The sequence below is a fragment of the Papio anubis genome, chromosome 4 (assembly GCF_008728515.1).
Source record: "Papio anubis isolate 15944 chromosome 4, Panubis1.0, whole genome shotgun sequence".
In the NCBI taxonomy this organism is placed as follows: Eukaryota; Metazoa; Chordata; class Mammalia; order Primates; family Cercopithecidae; genus Papio; species Papio anubis.
In genome coordinates this window covers 2,132,058-2,140,355 of record NC_044979.1, presented here as the reverse complement: position 1 = coordinate 2,140,355, position 8,298 = coordinate 2,132,058, and positions in this window count along the sequence as shown.

Genomic DNA, 8,298 nt, shown 5'->3' with positions numbered 1-8,298 from the left:
TCAGCTGCACACCGAGGCCCCTCGGGACAGCTGCACACCAAGACCCCACCTCTCCTGGGGAAGTTCAACTCAAGGTGCAGAACGAGTCAGGTCGAGGCCGAGAGCCTGGGTGGGGGATGTGGGCAGGGGGAGGCTTCCGGTGACCCTACGGGAAACCCCGCAGAGCCTCTGGGGGCAGGATTCATGGCTATAGGGCAGGAGTCACTGTGAGGTGAGGACAGAACCATTCGGAGTCGCCATCCACGGGCAGATGCGGTTCTACAGGGTGAGGCAGGACAAGGCATGCCCCAGCACTGACTTGAAACTGTCCTGAAGCCACTGGAGCTGGTGTCCCAGGCAGAGAGGTCACACAGGCAGAGCTCTGAGTGCCAGAGCCGTGGGACTCATCAGGTAAAGGAAAGGAGGGTTTCAAAAATTTGGGATCGGCCAGAAAAGCACCTGAAGTAAGGCCTGATTGAGCTTGCCCCTGTGCCTTGAATACCACCTTCTGGGGTGCGGGAGAGGACGTGCAGGCCACAGTTGCAGGCTGGAGTGCAATGGCATGATCTCAGCTCACTGCAACCTCCGCCTCCCAGGCTCAAGCAATTCTTGTGCCTCAGCCTCCCCAGTAGCTGGGACTACAGGCATGTGCCACCATATCTGGCTAATTTTCATATTTCTAGTAGAGACAGGGTCTCACCATGTTGGCCAGGCAGGTCTTGAACTCTTGACCTCAAATGATCCACCCGCCTCAGCCTCCCAAAATGCTGGGATTACAGGCGTGAGCCACCGCACCTGACCAGCAACTGAGAATTTTTGGTATGGATTCTGGCTAAGCTGCACAGAGGGTTTGCATTTTGGTGAGTGGAAAATGGTATCTACCCTCCTGTTAAATGCCATGGTCCCTGCTGTGATCTCTGGTACATTGTGTCTTCATTCTTATTCATCTCAAAGTATTTTGTGGTTTCTGTTTTTCTTAGACTAATTGGCTATTTAGGAGTGTGTTGTATAATTTCCACATATTTGTGAGTTTCCCAAATTGTCTCCACAAAGGCTCACTCTGTCGCCCAGGCTGGAGTGCAGTGGCGCCATGATGGCTCACTGCAGTCTTGAACTCCTGGGCTCAAGTGATCTTCCCATCTCAGCCTCCCAAGTAGCTGGGACTATAGGCACGTGCCCCTACACCAACTAATTTGTTAATTTTTTTTTTTTATAGAGAAATGGGGTCTTGCTATGTAGCCCAGACAGGCATCGAGCTCCTGGCCTCAAGTGATCCTCCCACATCGGCCTTCCAAAGTGCTGGAATTACAGGTGTGAGTGCTGTGCCCGACTCTTGTCATCGATTTCTAATGTCACTCCCTCATGCTTGGGGCATGTGCTCTGAGTTACCTGCTCCTTTGCAGGTGTGCTGAAGCTTGCTTTACGGCCTCGCACATGGGCTATCCTGGAGAATCCTCCGTGTGCCCTGGAGAATCACATGTGTTCTGTTGGTGCTGGCAGAGTGTCCACAGTGTTATGTCTAGTTGGATTGTATTGTTATTTAAATGTTCTCATCTTTCTTTTGTCTAGTTTCTTTTTTTTTGTTTTTTGTTTTTTGTTTTTTTAAGACGGAGTCTCGCTCTGTCGCCCAGGCTGGAGTGCAGTGGCCGGATCTCAGCTCACTGCAAGCTCCGCCTCCCGGGTTTACGCCATTCTCCTGCCTCAGCCTCCCGAGTAGCTGGGACTACAGGCGCCCGCCACCTCGCCCGGCTAGTTTTTTGTATTTTTTAGTAGAGACGGGGTTTCACCATGTTAGCCAGGATGGTCTCGATCTCCTGACCTCGTGATCCGCCCGTCTCGGCCTCCCAAAGTGCTGGGATTACAGGCTTGAGCCACCGCGCCCGGCCTTCTTTTGTCTAGTTTCTATGCATTAAAATTGAGGTAGTGGGGCTGGCGCGGTGGCTTATGCCTGTAATCCCAGCACTTTGGGTGGGCGGATCACGAGGTCAAGAGATTGAGACCATCCTGGCCAACATGGTGAAACCCCATCTCTACTAAAAATACAAAAACTAGCTGGGTGTGGTGGCGGGTGCCCGTAGTCCCAGCTACTCAGGAGGTTGAGACAGGAAAATTGTTTGAACCCAGGAGGCGGAGGTTGCAATGAGCTCAGATGGTGCCACTGCACTCTAGCCTGGCAACAGAGCAAGACTCAAAAAAAAAAAAAAAAAAAATTAAAGTAGTGAAGTCTCTAGTTACTACTTTGAATTGTCCATTCTCCCTTCATTTCTGTCCATTTTAATTATTTTGGACTTTAATATTTGAGACTTTAATCTTGTGGAACAATTTAATTTTTTTAATGCTTTAACTTCCCCTGGAATATGATAATGAAGAGGAGAATATATTCAAATGCAGAACATCTTATTGTGGGCATTTTATTAATGAGGTTTATTTTTCTAAACAATTATTATTAAAGTTATTATACCTACAGAAAGTGTATTAAACAGATATTTAAATTTTGAAGAGTAAGATCGAAGCACACGTCTCAAGGAAGACCACCCAGCTTGAGACACTCTGTGGGCACTAACTGGGAAGTTGTCGTGGTGGTCTTTTCTGCGCAGTAACTGCCATCCCCATATTTCTTTACAATTGTGTTTATTGGAAAGTCTTTTTGTATTTTATTTTCAGAGAATACTTTTTTTTTTTTTTTTTTCTTGAGACAGAGTCTCACTCTGTCATCCAGGCTGGAGTACAGTGGCATGATCTTGGCTCACTGCAACCGCCACCTCCTGGGTTCAAGTGATTCTCCTACCTCAGCCTCCCAAGTAGCTGGGCTTACAGGTGCCCACCACCACACCTGGCTAATTTTTGTGTTTTTAGTAGAGATGGGGATTTCATCATGTTGCCCAGGCTGGTCTCAAACTCCCGTCCTCAAGTGATATGCCTGCCTCAGCCTCCCAAAGTGCTGGGATTACAGAGGTGAGTCACTGTGCCCAGCCAATAATCAGAGAATCTTAATGTGACCACTTAATCTCATTGATAACTTCTGATGAGCTCTATCGGACAGGGTGGCTGGACATAATTTGGTATAGTAAATGGAGGAAGGAGAGAATGTTCAGCCTCAGGTGTACTGTGGCCACGGCGTTCATTTAATGAATATTTTCTATGGACCCACTTCAGAGCCTCTGGGATCCAAATCTACCTTGCTCGCTGGTGGTCCCAGGATGATACCTGAAGGAGAGGTGGTGTGTCTTTTGGGGTTAGCAGTTAACAGAACCTATTGAAATTTAGGCATGTATACCCTTCAACTCGGCCGTACCATGGTTTCATTTCCTTTGGGTATATAGCCTGGAGTGGAATTGCTGGATCATAGGGTAGTTCTACTCTTAATTTTCTGAGGAACCTCCATGCCGTTTTCCATACTGGCTATACCAATTCACATTCACACAGTGTACAAGGTTTGCTTTTCTCCTCATCCTCACCAACACCTGTTACCTCCTGTCTCTTGGATAGCAGCCGTGCTAGCAGGTGTGAGGAGCTGGCTCAGCAGGGCTTGGCGTGCATGTGCCTGATGCTGGGTGATGGCGAGTGCCCTTCCATGCAGCGATGGAGCTACGCCCTTTCGAGTGTCCATCCTGCAGAAAGAGCTCCCACCTGTGTGCAAGAATGTTCTTGCAGCCTAAATTGAAATAGGAAGAGAAAAAAAAAAGAGACATCCGCCTAGGTGTGAAACAATGGGGAAATGGTAAAATAATAAATTCTGGAGTGTTCATACAATAAGATTCTAAGCATTCCAGTTAATGCAGTAAAATGAGTTAATTAATGTTAAAATTAATGCACTACATCTCTAGTTATGACATATTTTGGTTCCCAAAGAAAGAAAGTTTTGGGGGAAATGAGGAAAATGATCTTGTTTAAAAACAAAAAAATTGTAGATGGATAGTATGGCACACAGAATCATGGTTCCCTAAATACGTCCATGTCCTAATCCTGTGAACATGTGGATGTTATCTTACACAGCAAAAGGAACCTTGCAGATGTCATGAAGTCAAGGATTTTGCCAGGGGAGGTGATCCTGGGTTACATGGTGGACCCCATGTCATCCCAGGGTGCCTGTGATGGGAAGTCAGGAGGGTCAGTCAGGGAAGGGAATTGAGGACAGAGCAGTGGTTGGTGTGAAGTGATTGCTGGAATGGGCCATGAGCCAGAGAACGCTGGACAGGGCAAGAACAGAGCCTCCCCCGGTGTCTGCAGAAGGACCCTGCCCTTTGATGCCTTGGTTTCAGCCCAGGGAGACCTGTGAGGACTTCTGACCTCCAGAGCTGTAGAGCAATGCATTTGTGTTGTTTTAAGCCTCTCAGCTTGTGGCAATTTGTTACAGGAGTGATAAGAAACTAAGAGAGAGAGAGAGAGATGATAGATCAATAATCTCAAAGATACGATGAGGAGGTAGGGCAAATAGGATTTTTTTCATTTATTACTTTGTGTACATTGGAATTGATTTTTAAAATAATTAACATGTATTACTATTCTAAATAATGAATTTTTAAAATAAAAATACAGCCAATTTTTATCATATGTTTGAATTGTGAGGTAACTAAGACAAGATAGTGTGTAAGACGGAAGAAATTGGATAAACGACTTTCTTGGTGAAAGCAGCTCTTCACTTTCCCTCCTGCAGTTTGCAAAAGAACTTCTGAAACAATGTGTGGTTTTCAGATAGAATCTTCAGATACTGGGAAGCTCTTACAAGCGTCCATAAACAATAACTTAAAAATATATTGCATTTTATATTAGATTCCTTTGGAGCAAAGGGATAGACGGAAGGAAGGAGAGATAGGAGGAGTCTATATGTTTCCTAATAGAGTGCGATGAGACATTCGGGGCTTTTTCAAACACTGGAAAATTTGAGCCATAGGGGAGATACATGTTTTCTCTCTCTCATATATAGCCTATTATGTTAGGCTATATATAATACATATATTATATAATATATATTATATTATATATATTAGGCTATATATTAATCTCTCTCTTATATATATATTAGGGTATATATTAGTATAAACTAATCTCTGTATTAGGGTCTCCAGAGAAACAGAACCAATATGAGGTATATATCTATAGCTATACCTATATCTGCATTTGAGAGAGATTTACAATGAGGAATTGGCTCAGGTGGTTGTGGCGGCCGGGAACTCCCACCATCTGCCGTCTGTAATCCTGAGACGCAGAAGAGCTGGTGGCGTGGGACAGGGTGAAGAGCCAGTGAAGTCCCAGAGTCTGAAGCAATAGCCCGGAGCTCTGATGCCCGCGGAGAGAAGACGATGAATGTCCCAGCTCAAGAACAAAGAGGGAGAAGTTTCCCTCAGGTTCCGTCCTTCCACCTTTTTTTTTTTCCTCCATATAATCTTGCTCCTCCTAAACACCTTTCTCTTCTATTCAGGCTCTGAGTGAGTTGGAGGTTGCCTGCTCATGTTGGTGAAGGCAGCACCCAGAATCATGTTTTACTAGCTATCTGGGCATCCCTTAGGGCCCTCAGGTTGACACAAATATTAACCATCACAGCTGGGCATGATGGCTCATGCCTGTAATTCCAGCACTTTGAGAGGCCGAGGCAGGCGACCAGCCTGGGCAACATGGCAAAACCCCATTTCCACAAAAAATACAAAAATTAGCCTGGCATGGTGGCATAGGTCAAGTTACAAAATTGCTCCATCACCACAATGGCCTCCCTTTGAAGCCCGCCTCCTCCTCTTCCTCCCTGTCCTTGTCATGTGAATGGAGTCATACAGTATGGTGTGACCTTCTGGGACTGGCTTTTCCCGTCAGCAGGATGCCCTTGAGGGCTGTCTGTGGGCATCAGTAGTTTGTTCTTTGTAAAAATTGCTGAGTAGTGTCCATGGCGTGCACCTGCTGAGGTTTGTTTAACTATCATCCTTTGAAGGGCATTTTGGTGTTTCCAAATTTGGGCTATTACAAATCAAGCTGCTGTGGACATCTGTGTAAAATGTTTTATAGACATAAGTTCTCATTAGTCTGAGGTAAATGCACAGGAATGCAATTGCTGGGTCCTGTGGTAAGTGTATGTTTAGTTTATAAATTAAATTAATTACATTTTCTTTGAGACAGGGTCTCATTGTGTTGCCCAGGCTCGAGTGCAGTGGCACAGTCACATCTTACTGCAGCCTCAACCTCCTAGGCTCAAACAATCCTCCCACCTCAGCCCCCTGAGTAGCTGGGACTGCAGGCACCAGCCACCATGCCCAGCTAAAAGCTTTTTTATTAAAGTCACTGCCAAACTATTTTCCAGACTGGTTGCACCATTTTACTTTCCCACAGTGACATATGAGAGGTGCAGTTTCTTCACCTCCTTGCTAGCATTTGATGCTGTCAGTATTTATTTTAGCTGCTCTGATAGGTATGTAGTAGTTGTAGGATTTTGACCTACTCTTTCCACAATCATCTGTTTAATCCAACACATATTTGAGGGCCTGCAGTTGGTACAAAAGTGAGGTAGACAGCTCCTCACCCTTTAGGAGTGTGCTGTCTACATGAGGAAGTAGGCCAAGTAAACATTGCTGTTCACCGGAGTCGGAGTGTACAAGCATTAGGTTCTAGGTCAGCACCTATGGTTGGAATTTTTTTTTTTTTTTTTTTTTTTTTGAGACAGGGTCTGTCTGTCTCCCCCAGGCTGGTGTGGAGTGGTGCAATCTCCACTCACTGCAATCTCTGCCTCCCAGCCTCAAGGGATCTTCCCACCTTAGCCTCCCGAGTAGCTGGGACTACAGCCACCATGCCTGGCTAATTTTTGTATTTTTTTTTTTTTTTAGGGATGGGATCTTGCTATGTGGTCCAAGCTGGTCTCGAATTCCTGAGCTGAAGCGATCCACCCACCTTGGCCTCCCAAAGTGCTGGGATTACAGGTGTGAGCCACCATGCCCAGCCTGAAAATCTTTTATAGTGAAAATTACTCTTGAAAATTATTAATCTTTATAGAGCGATAACGAGATCATAATCTTGTACAAATATTCCACTTTTTAAGAGATACTGACGAAACGACGTCTGGAATTTGCTTCAAAGGGATGGAGGGGAGTCTGTCACATAAGACTGGCCCCGGGGTGGGCAGTCACCAACGCTGGGCGATAGCTGATGGAGACTGATTGGTCATATGAGTCTCCCCGGCTTGTTGAGTTTAAAATTTTCTATAAAAAGGTACTTTTAAAATCCTTGAAAATCCTTCATTAGGAATCAAGTTAAAGACAATGAAATGATCCTGATAAGACATCTTTTCCTGTAGTATCACTGGTTCTCCAGTGGACACCAGGGGAAGAAGCGGCTCCTGGAGCAGGGCCACCCAGCAGACACACCGACCTCAGCACAGAGACGCGCCCACCCTGGGCTGAGTGTGGAAACAGACCAGACGCCGGACAGTGGTGTTGAGATGGGTAGACGTGCAGTCAGGAGCACTTCTTCCCTACCCACGTGGGCCAGTCAGAACGTTTGAAAGAGGCCCAGCAGATGTGGGAGAGCACCCCCCAGTTACCAGCAACACTGAGGTTGGTGTGAGAGTCACATGAGCATGCTTGCTTCTCCTCCTAGTCCAGACATTGGAAGGATTCATTCGAAGCAGAATCTGAGACTTCAGGCCTGGCGCAGTGGCTCACGCTTGTAATCCCAGCACTTTGGGAGGCCGAGGCGGGCAGATCACCTGAGGTCAGGAGTTCAAGACCAGCCTGGTCAACATGGTGAAACCCCATCTCTACTAAAAACACAAAAATTAGCCGGGCATGGTGGCACGCCTATAATCCCAGCTACTCAGTAGGCCGAGGCAGGAGAATCACTTGAACCCAGGAGGTGGAGAGGTGGAGGTTGCAGTTAGCAGAGATCATGCCATTGTACTCCAGCCTGGGCAACAAGAGCCAAGACTCTGTCTCAAAAAAAAAAAAAAGGAATCTGAGACTTCAGAGCAGACTTACAGAGGTCACAAATATTGATATTACCAATTTTAAATCTTTGCTAACCTGAAAGGTAAAAACAAAAGGTTATATCTTTTTTAATTGACAAAATTTGTAAACTTTCAAAATGGTAAAATTGGGACATTTTATGATTAGAAATACATTCTATACTGTGACAGTTCAAATATATGTATGAACTGTGATAGTTCATACATATATGTATGAGCTGTGATAGTTCATATATATATGTATGAGCTGTGATAGTTCATATATATATGTATGAACTGTGATAGTTCATACATATATGTATGAGCTGTGATAGTTCATATATATATGTATGAGCTGTGATAGTTCATATATATATGTATGAACTGTGATAGTTCAT